At 38.0% G+C, this 15,885-nt stretch overlaps 1 protein-coding gene across 7 annotated transcripts in view; it reads right to left on the bottom strand.

Moving 5' to 3' along the window:
• RAPGEF2 (Rap guanine nucleotide exchange factor 2) overlaps positions 1-15,885 on the bottom strand; it is a 184,654-nt gene that overhangs the window by 149,446 nt on the left and 19,323 nt on the right. The gene's annotated exons all lie outside the window — the stretch shown is intronic.

Raw genomic sequence — 15,885 nt, 5'->3', positions numbered from 1 at the left:
AGAAAAATGTGATTTCCATCAACAGTAACAAAGTGACATCAATATTCACTGAGTGTTTTACACTATTCTTCAGATAACTGACCTGCTTTTTTCTATTAAAGAAAAGCATTAAGGGCTGCTAACAGCAAGTTGTGCTGCCTGCACACACACTCATGCCTCCAAACAGTTCAAACAGAGGAACAAGCCTAGACTCAAAACTGAAGTCTGAACCAATTCACAGAGCCACAGATTACTGATGATCTACCGCCCTTTTAGTCATGGCTAAAACCCTTTGGAAAATCCTTTTAGTGCTGAATCACACAATCTACCAACATCTGGAGCTATCATAAAAAAAGTACCATTTAAAAACAGGCTAAGTCACTCACTGGCTTTTAAGGGCAAACTATATGCACATCATACAACTCAGAATTATTTAAGTTCTCACACCATTTTTCAGAAAGGAGCAAAACTTTCCAATTCTTCTTGGAAAAAATAACATTGGAGTATCAATTAAAGTATCAAAATAACATTGGAGTATCAATTTTCATAGCTTGCACATACATCAGTAGTATACAGTAGCTATACAAGCTCATCAGCTCGACAGCTTATCAAACATTAACTTTTACAACAAGGTATTAAGAGTCTTTACATCATAAAGTTATCTTAACATAATACTTACTTGCCACTAATCTTTTTCCTGAAAAAAAGTATTCTTATTTTTGGAAAACGCCCTGGATAAGGTTTCAAAAGTGCATTTTTAAATAATGTTGTTTGCTTGTTTTCCCAACTGCCCATCGCACACATTTCACCATTTAAAAAAGATGCTATGGTAAACAAAGAACACTACAACACTCATGAAGCATCATCCACCATAAAATAATAAAGAGGTATATTTCTGGTTTCAGATCAAGTTGACAGAAGTTGTATTAGACCAAAGGAAAAAAAGATTATTGCTTTAGCATATGCTCAAAGCACAGCAATAGTATGGTGGGTCTACTTTAACTGAATACCAGAGAAGGTGTTGCAGCACCAAATTCATAATCTGAATTAGGTACCATACACAACATGACTGAACTGAGTACCTACAAGTCCTTTTGTAAGACTGCTCCCTGTAACAAGGCCATGCAATATTCTCATTAGAAAGAAATATTTCAGGCTGTCCAAATTTATAGCTGCCAGGTGACTTCTGGGCAGATTTTAACGTAGGTATTTCTTGTGTTCCAGTATAAAGCAACTCCTCCTCCTCCAATTTTGGTTTTTTTACCTACTCCAACCACTACAAGCATAAAATAGGCAAAGCCATATATCGTATACACTGAGGTTGCTTTGTTATGTATGAGCTACTGCCAAAAGAAAGCAGAGCTGTAATAGCCACTTAAAATAGAGAGCATAATTGGAGCAAGTCAGCTGCAGCAACAAACACAAAGGCACGGGGGTAAAAGGAAGCACCTTCCTTACTGCATAAGGAAATATCACCTCCTTCCCAGCAAAACAAACTCTGGGGAAGAACAGCTCCAGCAGTACAACCCCTCTGAGCACTTCCACCACAGGAAAGACAGGATTATGAAAGATCATGAACTATACTGTTCTCCCTGCTTTTTTATTTCCCAAAGGTATCACAGTACCAGCAAATTAAAGGAGCAATTCCTTCCTCCTCTCCTCTGCACGGCTCCCAACCCCCACGGACTTGCTACACAAATGTTTACGTAGCCTTTTGCATTTATATATTTTGCTTGATTCTGCTTTAGAAAAAGTCTCATACTACTTCATTGTCTCACAAATAGCACAAACATTTAAGGTCAAATTCACTTTGTACTTGTATTTGGGGTTTGAATGCTGAAATGGTGGAGACTATACAGGTTATTACCAGCCCTACAACCTTTCACTGGATTTGTGCTCAATGAATAAGCAATTGCAATTTCTATATTTTGTGTACAGTGTGCAGTTATCATGCTGCACACTGAGTAGTTATTGTCTTTTAAGATGAAAATGAAAACTTGCTATTCCAGAATAAGAACAAAAAAATGCATCTTTTTTTGCTTGTCTATGAATTTTTAATATTTTTTTTTTAGCTGAATAGGCACTATCTTCTGAAGGGACTTTTGTAGACCTTCAAATTTAAATTTTCCCACTCATATTCTAGAAGACAGACTTGCAAGTGCAAAATATTGGAATTTAAGGCTTACTGTTACTTTGCAGGAGCACACTCTGAGAAATGGTTTGACAGAGGTGTTTAATATCCTCCATAAAAAGAAAATCTTCTTGCTCAACTAATTCAAGGTTTTGCACTCAACCTAGAATCCCAAGATCAGAGACACTACATTCATTTTAGTAAATGAAATTAGGTTCATTATCTTCACTATTAAGTGCTTGAACATTCTTCAATTTCTTTAAGAATAACCATAATTTTATCAAGCCTCTCTTATATTGTTGTTCTTTTTATAATTACCAGATGAATTGGGAAAAAAGTTACTAAGTCATTTTACACAAAATTGAATACTTGTGTGAACAAGTCTACACTTCTCTCCTTATCTGGCATCACCAATACTTAGCCTACAGCATTTGCTTTGGCTATGACAGCTATATGACAGCTTCCTTCTATGTCCCAGGTAACAATGATTTTGAAAAAAACACTGACAGAATCAAGGCAGCCTGCTCAAAAATTTGATTTACAAACACCCAAGGCATACACAGATGCAATTTGATCATTTATTTATACCTCAGAAGAAAGGAAGGCATATACTGAAGACCAAGAACAAAATGAGATACATGGCTTTCGCATCCCTATTTTGGCAAAATCTCTTAACTTTCAGCCAGCCCATGTTTACATCCATTTGCAGGTGTTTCAATGCTCAGATATTACCAATGCAGTTTCAGAACTCATTCTGCTACACCGGTGTCTTAAAAGAGTGACGACAAATCTTGACAGGTATTTTTGAAAAATGTATCTTTACTACCTTCCCACACTGCCAAGAACTCATCTCCTCTCTTCCTTTGCATAAGCAGCTCCATAACAGCAGCCAGTTTGTCACCCGGATGTGACAGAAACTAGTACCATCATATATCAAATGGAGCTGAAAATTGCAAAGCAAACTAAACATCCAAAGCTTCCTCAAGTACCTTAGTAGACAGTAAGGAAAGAATCATAGAATCATAGAATGGTTTGCAGATGAAAGAGACCTTAATATCAAGTTCCAACACTTCCAGGGATGGGGCACCCATAACTTCTCTGGCAACCTGTTTCAGTGCCTCACCACCCTCAGAGTAAAGTATTTTTTCCTAATATCTAAACCTACTCTCAGTCTGAAGTCATTCCCCCTTGTCTTGTCACTACATGCTCTTGCAAGCCCTCTCTCCAGTTTTTTTGGTAGGCTATCTTTAAGTACTGGAAGACAGCAACTAGGTCACCTCAAGTCCTCTTTTCCAAGCTGAACAGTCTCAATTTTCTCAGCCCTTCCTCACAGAAGAGGTGCACCATCCCTCTGATCAACATGGTGGCCTCATCTGGACCAACTCCAACAGTTCCATGTCCTCCCTGTGCTGGGAGCCCAGAGCTGGACGCAGGGCTCCAGGTGGGGTCTTGCCAGAGCAGAGGGGCAGAATCCCCTCCCTCCCCTGCTGCTCACACTGTTTTGGATGCAGCCCAGGACACGTTTGGCTCTCTGGGCTGGGAGTTCACATGGCTGGCTCATGTCCAGCCTCTCATCCACCAGCACCCCCAAGTCCTTCTGGGCAGGGCTGCTCCTGACCTGTCCATCCCCAGCCTGGGTTGATATTGGGGATTTCCCCAACCCAGGTGCAGCACCTTTGTCTTGTTAAACCTCACAGTGTTCCCATGGGCCCACTTCTTGAGCTGATCCAGGTCCCTCTGGATGGCATCCCATCCTTCAGGTGTGCCAACTGCACCACTCAGCTCAGTGTCATCTGCAAATCTGCTGAGGGTGCAACGGGGCTGTTCCAAAATGTTTAATGGGAGATTAGATATCATCTTATTTATATCTTTACTAACAGCCATGAACAAAACACAGCACTGGATGATATGAGAGGTAAAAGAACAGCCATTAGGAGGAAAAAAAAAAAAGGATATGGAAGTGTAAACAACCAGATGCAAAAGACACAAAGGACAAAGGCTGATGTTCTAAATCTGAGGGGCTGATCATGCCCAGGTTCACCCATTCTTGGGGGTTCCAGTGGGTCTGTCAAGTGATGGGAACATACACACAGGGCACAGAGCCCCTGCAGTAGCTTCACTGAAATACAGTGTCAACTATTGTTATAATATACAAGAATATAGGGGTTTTGATCAAATGTAGAGGTCACAAGGAAAATAAAAGTCATTACAACACATAGGCAACAATATACCCAAAACCCATGTTTTTCGTTACGTTTGGTTACGGGTTTTTGCTGCTTTCTTAGACAGGATCCAGAAAGACAGATGGTTGTGACCACCATTTACAGTGGTAACTACCATTACCACTGTAGTGCCACATAGAACACTTGTAAATATGGAGAACATAACAAGTTCCAAAGAAACACAAAATCCAAATATTTAATATTTAGTTAAAAGGGAATACAGAAAAGTAGTAGAGAAAGGTATCACTGTAATCTTTTCATTTTTAAACTTTTTTCCAAATTATGCCTATAACAAATGAAAGCATTTTAAAAACCAGTCATACAAGATGAAAAAGCATTTATGAACTAATAAAAAACAACTTGCTTACTATTTGATAACATGACAGTTTTGAGAGCCCATAATGTAGCCATGAGAGAAGCAAACACTATGATAACAGCAAAACCACTTGAGCCTTTCTACAAATTGCTCTCAAGATCCAATCTAGCCATTTCCTTCAGATTAATTCAAAACCAGGAGAGCTGCAGAAAAGAGTCTGTTCTGCAAGAGAGTATTCCCAAAATGCCAGCTATGGTAAAACACAGGAGAGGTCACAGGCAATTGCAGCTCTCCAGAAATAAAGTTAACTAGAATATACACAAGGCTATTAAAAGACAAAGCTGACCTAGTAACACAAGCACCACAGCAATGGGAATTTGGAAAGGAATACAAACAGTTTAGGAAATACTCTGCTGCACAGCAGTCTGACACAGCAAAAGATAGATTTAGTCACCCAGTGGCCTCTTTTATTTCAGTCCTAAAAAAAGCTCAAGTGTATCATGTAGAAAAACAAAAAAAAGCTCTCTTCTCATTTTATTAATAAATCAGTTTTTGATTGCTTAGATTTGGTAATAATTATACTATAAATTCTATATACAAATTATTATAATTTATACATGCTCACCCACATATACAATTCCTAAATGCTTGTAACTTGAACAACAAGATCAAAATTCTGTATATTTTCTTCATTCTGTTTTTAATAAAGGTTACATAAACCTTTCTGTCAAGGACAGAAACAAGGAGAAACCTTTAAAAGAATGAAATTGCATGGAGTTAAATTTGTTTTCTAGAAGTAATAAATATATCTGCCTTCTCCTAATTTGTTGTCCACGAGGAATCAGTAACGTATCAGCCATCTGCTCTTTATGAGAAAACACCTGTAGGGGATGGTACAATGGCTTGCATCATTGGGCTACAGCTACTTTAACTATTTATTACCTCAATAATTAGAATGGCTGGCTTTTAAGATTATGGTTATCCTTGCCATAAAATAAAAAAGGAACAAAGAGAGCATGTGACCAAGCACAAGCATTCTACCAAGTCAAAGAGCAGTAAGCACAGTGTATTCAACTATTTGTAGTATTGGGAAGATTTGTTTAAAAAAACAAAAAGGGAAAAGAAAAAAAATAAAATCACAAAAACCACTATAACTGAAATACTAGCAATGTTTTTGTTGGTTTTTTTTTTAATTCCAATTCAACTTCACTGCCCATTTTAGAAGAGCAATTTGTCAGCAGAATAGAAGGAAATTAAGTCATTCATTTCCTGCTATTAGTACTATTAGCAGGCAGAATGGTGCCCTGCCTTGCTCAGGGGAGTTTAATAGGTAAAGGTTTATACTGCATACTTTAGTGGTTGGAATAGCAACATGGTTTAACAGAGCAGGTAGGAAGTTTGTACAACTCACCGAGGGTAATGCTGCCCGCTGCTCAGTGCTATCACTCACTCCTCTCCAGCCCCTGCCCTGTGTCTGTCCCAAGCTAAGCTGCTTGTTTTCAGCTTAAGAAACAGGGCATGTAGATGGGAAAAGTAACAGACACTTGGGATTGCACTCAGGCGTCAATCTGACAATTATGAAGTCAATACTGCTAAGGAGAGAGGTATCCCCAGTTCCTCATTCTTTAGTACCAGCCCAGGCACAGTAATTGGTTTCAGGATTCTCAAACCAGTAAGTTGAGTTCCCTTGGATCTCTTTGCCATCTCAGCTCTGGCACACATCCTCCCCTATTATCCTTCCTACCTCTCGGCACCACAACGAGGAGGAGGAAGGTGACATGATTAACCACAGATCATTTTCTTCCATGAGGTGAAACAGAGAAATTGTATCTCTTGCATACCTCTGAGACAGAGTCCTTTTTCAGCCTTCACCCACACCCTGAATGCCATGAGTTACAAATAGGTGAATGAACTCTTCTTGCCATTAAAGCTTTCAAAACACCCCACCATAATAAACATGCCTACCTCATGTTGTCAGTAAGAACAGAGTTGCACAGACTGCAATGACTGAATTAAAACAGTTGAAACAGAAGCAAAGACTTCACTGTGTGCAGTAGAGCAAACACTGAACCTAATGTAAGTGGGGTTTTTCCACTTCCACTTAATAATTTCTATTACAAGATTTTTCTCACGAGCATATTTTAAGTTCAAAATGCCCTTTTTCCACCACTGTTCGTCAGCTGCCTGTGTCAAGATTCATTCTGTGTGCCAAGTATATTATTCTCCTCCTGCAACTCTGAACTGACACCAGTTCTGTAAGACATTTAAAATAAAAGGCCACTCATATTTGTGAAAGGAGTTCAAAAGTTGGAATAAAACTGGACAAAAACTTTGACCAGAATTTTGAGAAAATAAGTAAGGGCAAGCAACATTTCAGAGGGTGTAATTTAAGCTTCATCTTCTGGAGACCAACAATTTTGGATTTCTCAGAAACCCCATGCAGCAATAACTTATTGCTCAATTTGGGTGGTACAAAGTATTGTTTCTCCCACTTTCCCTCCTCCTCCCACCAGCTCTGGGCTATTCAAAGGGACTCAGAAGAATTTAGAATGATGGCAGTTGTGTTAAACTCATGTTTCCTAGCTTAGCATCTTCAGTGTATTAAGCATTAAGCTACATTAAAAAGATGATAGAGGAATGGATCAGAAGTATCTATGCAGGCTCCACTACTGAGAAAAAAATAAGCTGCCCATATAACAACTTTCTGAACAAGTCAAAGAAATACCAATTTGTTCATAAACCTGAGTTCAAATATTACTTAGAAACATTTGTTCAACCACAACAAAACCAACTTAATATACTTGTATTCCTTTTGATAAACACCTGAGATCACAGAGAAGCAGGGCTGCCTCACAAGTAACTCCAGCACCATTCAGCACTCAATAAGCCCATCACAATCAACAAGACAGGAAAATCCTCAACATTTCCTTTGAAGATGAAAGAACTATTTCCCCAATTTATCCTTTAAATTTTTTTTCTATTGAATTTATTTGCTGTTAATTAATCTTTCAATTTGGTCCTCTTATTCATAAGAAATGAGTGAAGGAGAAAATCAATTACAGTCAGGAAAATAGCAATTTTATTTCCTCAGCTCTCTAGTTCTCATGCTCCACAGTTTGAAAAACATTGCTAAGATATTTGCTCTGTTGAGCTATAAATAGGTTCCTTTGAGAGAAGGAAGGAGAGATGGATCTGTAAATTCCAAGTTCAGTGCCCACAAATGAGACTAGGCACACAATTACAAACTAGGAACAGCTAATATAGATAAAGTTATATTTTAAATACTAAGTTGCTAATAAAAGCTCTGTTATAAGCAGAGTCCATAGATCCAAAGTGGGAAATGTAGAAGGAATATAATTCAGATTCATTCACTAAGTCCAGACACCAGCTGATCCTGACAAATACAGAGATATTACTAGCTTGAGATTTTTTTTTAAACTAGAGACCCAAAAAACCAAAACCAAAGCCTGACAGTCAGAGCTATCCATATCTGTCAAATGAGGCTCAGAAACAGCTTTTGGTTTTGCTGAAGAAGTTTGTTTCTGATATGCATTCTTTTGCCATCGTCCCAGCAGCACCCAAACAGAATTTCCTGGATTAAACTCACTTTTCAGCATTAAATAGCAAGCACAGTGAACCCAGCTCCAAAAACATTGACATTAACAACATAGTGCTTATCCTTTGCATAGCTACTGAGTAATGAGTCCAATCACCTGGACTTCTAAAAGAAAAATATTACCCCTCTTTTTCCCTAAATTTCACTACAATTGGATTGGTTTTTGTTTAGTTCATTTAAAAATAACTCCTGCTACAGGCAAAAGCTCTAAGAGGTGAAGGAAGGGAGAAACTTGGGCTGTTGCACTTTCTGGGAGGCTACTGTTTGGTGGTATCAACTCCCCAGCTCCACCAGCTGCTGCTTTAGGGACAGAATCTATTTAGGGAACTGAACGAGATCATACTTGAGCATATTGATTTGGTGTTAGGACAATTTCTGTACACCGTCTTTTTCTGTTGTGTAAAAGTTGTCACTTGGTGTAGCAAACAAAAGACTACAATTGCTTTAAGGAAAGCATAGCTTAAGCTGATTTGGGAAGTGACACCTCTCTCATGACCAAACAATTGCCATTTATTATCTATAACCTTCCTTGCCACAGCCAAAGATGAATCCTATACATTTGCACTTCATAAATATAGCAATAGTTGCACCCAGGAGCTGGTCCCACACAGCAGCTGTGCTGTAAAAGTGAATCAGAGAAATGAAGCACCAAAAAGCTTGCCCACAGCATCAGCTGGCACATCCTCCACAAGCACATGCACACCGGCTGCCTCTGCAGCACAGCCCTGGCCACCTCGTGCCACCAAGCAGCTGGTGAGTCACCTGTTTGTCATGTCCTCTGCAGCAAACTCTCTCTCTGCAGTAATCTCATCAGAAATACAAGTCTCTGAACATTCTGATTCCATTTGTCTCCCTTCCCCTTTTTCGTTAATTCTATAAGCCTTTGTTCATCCACCATTCCCCTCTCTAGGGTTTTCCATATTCCAGGCCAGAAAACTCACAAGTCATCACGACCACCTTTCCCTTCTTTCCTCCCTTCCATTAAATAATGCAAATACAACAGTCAATCCTCACTCTACCTCCTTTAATTTCAAACTCAGAATGAGAAGGTTTAAGGACACCTTACCAGGACCATCAGCTAGATTACAACAACCATTGAAAGTCAGAGGGTGAAAGCAAGCAAAGGGTTACAAGGAGAAGGTGAGAAGGAAAACGGTTCTAAGTGAGACTGAGTAGGAGCTAGGCAAGCCTTTGAAAGCTGCCTTCAGGAAGGGTTACAGCCCAGCAGAACTATCTTTGGCAGCAACTCGTTCAAGGGAGACAGGAATTAGTGGTCATTTTTGGTTTACTCTGTAGAAATTAATTTTCCTTCATCCATGCTCTTCCAACAGCCCTGCCAGAAACTCACACGGTGTAAAAAGATACATTTGATACACTGAAATGTATTGTTACAAGTGTTTGTCTCACCTTCCTTACTACACTACAACACAAACCAACAATTTTCCAACACTCTGAGATTCCAGGGCCATTCTAATACCTCATAACCTGTACCCATCCCAATGCTACAGTCAGCTTTCCAGTTTCCGGTTTACATCTTTTGCCAGCACTCATATCACCCCAGCCTTCCTCAATCATGATGGCTATTTGAAAATCCTCTTTGGTAATTAATTTGGTAATCTTCTTTGGTAATTATTTGGATTGTATGTTTTTTGGGGGAAAAGCAAATTTTGTTGTTTGAAAAAAATTGCACAATTTGAGCAAAGATGAAGCCGTAAGACTGAACATAAACATACCCTAAAATAAGTTATAGCTTCTAGAATATCCATACTCCTGAAATGAGCTGCATTTTGTCTGAACACACAGAAGTCCCTGACTGTTGGGTTTCTCGCACAAAAACCCAACACATGGGTTGATATAACCCATGATAGGACACAAATGCATCATTTTCACTTGTTTTCAGAGAGAAAACGCTCTAAGAAAATGTCTTCCATTAAATTATTCTCCATCTGGCAGTTAGATTGTATAGTATTCTGAGGCTTAAAGAACAGACTAAAAGACTCATTCTTCTTGAAAGATAGGTCTTTACTACGAAAAAAATGGAAGAGTTCCCATCTGCAAACATCTCTCTTCCTGCTTGGCGAACCTCCCCTAAATCTTCAAGAAAACAAAACTGATTTTTTTAAAAAGTAGATATCCACTGGGTATTTTTTATATGATCAACAGGATGCATTTTTATTTGGAACTGCACAAAAATATGGGGATGTAGTCACTATTTTTAGACATGCCACAGCAACATGGAAATATTTTCATGACAACAAAAGCCAAGAAGCTAAGATATCTGACTAATGACCTTTAATAAACTCTTAAGTTCCCTTGGACAGCGTGCATTACATACATTATTTTGTTTGGGGTAAAATATCTCACTTTCTCTCTCAGTAAAAATCATGTATTTATTTTTACATCATTTTGTATAAAACAAGGCTATGAAATCAAGCTACAGACTTGACACACCTTATGATAAACCCTTGCAGGTCATTGCCCACAGTATAAACAATGGACTACGGAAGCAGAGGGGAAAAATTGTCCTTAAGGGACAGGTTTTGGAAAAAGAGAAGCTCAGAGGTTAAGGGGACAGATGGCAGATGCCAAGAAATATATATAAAATTTATATATTACCTATATCTATTATCTATTCAAGAACCACTATAGTGTTGGAAAGCATCTGAGAAAGGTATAGAGCTTCTATCACCAAGTTCAAGCATTACAACATCCTAACTAAAATAACAGAACTGCAAGCTCAATGCATTCAGAAGGTCAGAACAAAGAGAACTATCTTTTTATGCCTCATTTAATTATCCAACAAAACTGTGCACACCCTTTTTCCTAACAATCTTGTGTTTAATGCAGCAGCATAATCACACCACATGGCTCAGGAAGCCTTATTACAAGTACTTAGCAAAAATTCTTGTTTATTTTTTCAAATTAATTAGCCAGTAAAGGTTTTCAATCAACCTGAAGCTTGTCTTCAGAGAAATTGCAAGGGAGTTTATACACTACAATGTATTTTAAATATTTCCAAACATGCACATAAGGAGTATCAAGGTTGTAACATCAAAAATACACTTGTAGGATGCAGCATAGCCTTTCCAGTGGAGAAAGACACTGGCATTTCAAGAGTTCTATTTACCAGGATGGCTCTGCTTAGAAGGTGCTGCACCTGGGAAAACGACAGAAGTAAGAAACACATACAACAAAATATTTCAGTTGAAAAAACATATTTTTCAACTATAAAAATCTCAGCTAAGGCTCCTAAACTATCAAGCATAGGGAAGGTGCCATAAGAAAGGCCTTTTCTACCCGGTCAGCATCAACACAGCTAAGTCTTCCACTATTGCAGGTTAAGAATTCTTTGTCTACCATTAAGACTTGTTAACTTGTTATTAAATTACACTCTAATATTAAACATCTACTAATTTTTCTCCCACAATATCACTGTCTAGCTTCTTTAGGAGTTGAGACAATGGACGTATCACAAAAAAACCCATCTCAAAGAGATTGCTAGGATTGATAACCTCACCATCACTAGGTAGTACCATAAAGATATTATAACAAGTTAATAAGCCCAGAGCACAAGAATATATTTGCATACTTATTTTACAGTGTTTACTTCCTTCCTATTTGCTACACGAGTGAGCTGGCATTACTTCTTGCAATTAAATCCTGCATTTTAAATGACAGCATAAAATTGCATATATTCCACCCAGCACAAACCAGGCCTCTCCCAAAGCCACAAAGACTGCTTTTCTTCTGTCATTCACTTGTCCAATATGCAAAGCATAGCTGTCAATCAGCTACCATCCCTGACAGCATAATTGCTGAAGAGAACGTGAAAAACATGAGGAGGGCTGGGACCAAAAGAGATACCAGCAACATTCCTCCTTGCACACTTTAGTACTAATTGAGGATTCTGCTTCATCAAGATTCCTTTCCAGTCACTATTAGAGCAAAACAAGGAATTCATAAAGGAAGGTTGAGAAGGCCTTTAAAGTCAGCAGTGCCAACTAAGTTTTGGTTGCAGCACTCCTACCCATTTCAAAACAAGCAGCAGCATCATTCACCAATAGATGCCTCATCTTTGAGGAGCTGGTTTGTCTTTACCAACAGCTCCAAGATTCCATTTTCTATCTTCTTACCTGGTCCACACTCCGCTCTATCAGCCTGAGCATACGAGAGAGTTTTCCTCCATGAATGCCTAACAAAACTACATCTCACTGAATAAATGGCATCTTTCTTCTCATTTCCCTGCTGCCAATTTAGTATTCTATTCGCAAAATTTGTTAGAAAAAGTTTAAGGTGTCTGTTTCACATGCAATAATACCACCCCTCATAGCACTCGAGTAAACATTTAAATTCATGGAAGTTCTTTAACAGCTATGCAGCACAGAGGAACTTTCTGGAGTCATGATCTGCACAGATTTCTGCAAATCATGATGCAACAAAAGTGACATTTTTGACTACTGGGAGGCAGCCATTCCTTACAGGACCCAAAATTATCCTCTCTTTTCAGTTTATGCTGACTGCAAGTCCAGCTTGTACCAATGCAAGCATAAATAAGAAATACTGGTGCATACTAAGCCATTTATTATGTCTTTTTAATAACTCAAAGGCCTGTTCCAAATCCCTAATTCAAAATTTCAAAGAAGGAAATAAAAGCAGAGATTCTCTATAGCTATATCCAACTCCAGGCTTTACAACTATTTTAGCATCCCTGATCTAGAAAAACATTTAACATGTTAAAAAATATATTTTGAAAATTTTATAAATATCATTGAGTTGCACCTGACTAATTCTCAGCCTTGAAAATACCAGCCATTTACTATTGACTGTTAAAATGTTATATTATCCAAAGAATTTCTGGTCTTCTTACTGAAGGTTATTTATATTCCACTTCCTGAAATGGAAATTCAAATTTTCCCGAGATAAAAATGTTCATGACTCACTGCAGGGGTTTTGCAAGACATCCCTTTAAATCTGAGCAAGTCAGGCGGTCTGGGTAGCTTATATAAATCTGAAGAAAAACATTTTCTTCAGGTTCCACCAACACGCCCATTTCTAGAGTTCTATTTTCCACCCAGCACAACTCATGCTTTGGATAGAGATAGCACACAAGCAAAGGATGTTGTTTGAGTAATTTTAAGTGTTGCAAAAATTTTGAAATACAAAAAACCTAGAAATACTAAAACCCCCGATTTAGAAACACTATGGAGTTATCTTTTAGATATAAGGAAGAATTTTATTTGTTTTTTACGATGAGGCCAGTGAATGACTGGCAATGGAGTGGTAGATGCCCCTTCCCTGGACACATTCCAGATCAGGTTGGCCAGCCTGACCTAGCTGAAGATGGCCTTGCTCTCAGCATGGCTGGACCAGATGACCTCTAAAGGTCCCCTCCAACCCAAACCATGGGGTTTTTTTGGGGGCTTCAAAAATAAACAAACAAATAAATAAATAAACTTCAGAATGGCAACAGAGAGAAAGTGAACTTGCAACACCTCAAAGAAGCAACAGAAGCAATTTTGGTTCATGTCCTCCCTTTCTCTTCTCTGGAAACACAGAAAGAGAACTTAGTAGATAAATTTTCTGCAGCTGTGTTTAAAAGGCAGTAAATTAATTCTGATGGCCTCGGCTGCATTTTTAGAAAACTTTTGCTAGTATATTTGCAGCAAATGAAACTTATAAAAGTGAAACATCTCACATGCAAACTCCACTAGTTCAGACAACTTAGGAAGCTGCTGTATGACTAAATAAAGTATATTTCTCTGCTTAGCAGAGGGAAGGAATTTCCCCTCCCAACGCCCTAAAGGCTTTTGATGCATTTTTTTCCTTTTCACAGAAGAAATGATTAATAGCTATGGCTTAAATCCAATGTACAGTTTTGGCAGCTGCTGATGGACTGCTCCATCTACTTGCTGCTCCCTCTTTGCTAAGCTCAACACGTGCTGTTAAATGCATGCTGTCAAAAGTGCTAAAATGATTCACTTTTAAATGTGGTAAATCTAGATAGTGACTACTTGAAGAAGTTGCCTCTTAACTGCAGGTGGAGAAAACAAACAAATATTTTTCCTGTCAAATAGGGCATGGCAGCTTTCAAAGTATATAAAAAGAACCATCAGGTACGAAAAAGTTGTAACTTTTTCCACTGTCTACAGAGGAAGCTGTAATTAAACAAATTGCAAACCTTCCTATGAGCAACAACACAGCCATGAAAAACAAGCTCTTACAACTACTGGAAGTCTATTTTTTGCCTCCACAGTTTACACAAGTAGCATTGTCTCTGAAATTACTGTTTAGCCATGATGGAAGAAGATCTGTTTTCAGATTACCAAAATAAAACTTCTCTCTCGAGTACAGTCTGGAACCAAGAATTAGGAAAAACTTTACTTAAGAGATTTATGTATTCAAGAACATTATGCCATGATTTTTCTTTCAATCCCTTGCATGCAATACAGCCTTGCAGAGAACAAGAGCATCCCAAACACAAATACAGATGCTACTCCTAACACTTCAAAATCATTTAAAGTCAAATAAATGCTTGGCTGACTTAAGATACCAAGGAGTAGGTACATTTCATTTTCAATAGCAACCAAAGGTTGAGTCTTTGTCAGGTTTTAGAATATGTTCCTGAACAGAAATGAGAGCCCATAAGCTTTCCTGTAAAAGAACAAATTGGAGATAATAGGCATCCTGAAGTGTTATTTATTTTCTTCATACTTTCAAGTTTTATTGAATGTATTAATTTTTAATGCTACTCATGTTTTGAAGCAGTGCTAGCGGTGTATCCAATGCCAGCACCAATAATTTCCTTCTGTTTTCTTTTGGTTTGCCTGGTTTTAAGTAAAGAATTAAAAATGTAATTATTCCATGTAAGGACATTCCATTGAAATTGGAAGCTCTTGCTTGTTTTAATTGACATTAGCAATGTTAATTTCAACTTCAATTTGGCATAATTGGCAGTTTTTAAGCAACAAAAAAATGTAAGTATTTAAATACTTTAAACTTGTATTTGCAGGTCCTACATTTTCAATGAAAGTGGGACAAAAACATTAACTAGCTCTCCATTTTCTCTCTACAAGCACTGTTTGGTAGCCAAGCATAAATGTATAGAAAGGTTGCTTTTCTTATTAATTCACTAAAACTATGTCTGTTCTACCCACAGGAAAATTTTATCCTCCTCCTCAAACCATACAATCCCCTTACAACAGCAGCACTTCTTTTTGAAAGACATGCCAGACTAGTAAAAATCAGAAATAATACCACAAAAGGCCCAGTCAATCCATGCTCCTGCTCATCCTCCTGAAATACAGTCATTATTCCAAGCCTTACTTTGAACTCAGCCTGCCTAATGGTTTCATACAGCAATATTTACCACCTTAGCATTCTTCCCTCACCCTTTCTGTCTTCCAAACATGGTTTGTAGTGAGTTGCACCATGTTTTTGTAATCTATTGGAAAGTTATAGGACTGTTTCCCACATGAATAGCAGCACAGTGAGATGAGACATACCTATTGACACCACAGACATCCAAAAATTTGCTTAATTAGCTAACAGTCATTTAAATAGTCATTAATTAGCTTAACAGTCACTTAATAAATTGGTGAAGTAATACTTGTACAGAAAGAGA

This window comes from Agelaius tricolor, unplaced genomic scaffold (assembly GCF_023055355.1).
Source record: "Agelaius tricolor isolate 1412-34295 unplaced genomic scaffold, bAgeTri1.0.p SCAF_8, whole genome shotgun sequence".
In the NCBI taxonomy this organism is placed as follows: Eukaryota; Metazoa; Chordata; class Aves; order Passeriformes; family Icteridae; genus Agelaius; species Agelaius tricolor.
This window is presented reverse-complemented; position numbering and strand designations above follow the sequence as displayed.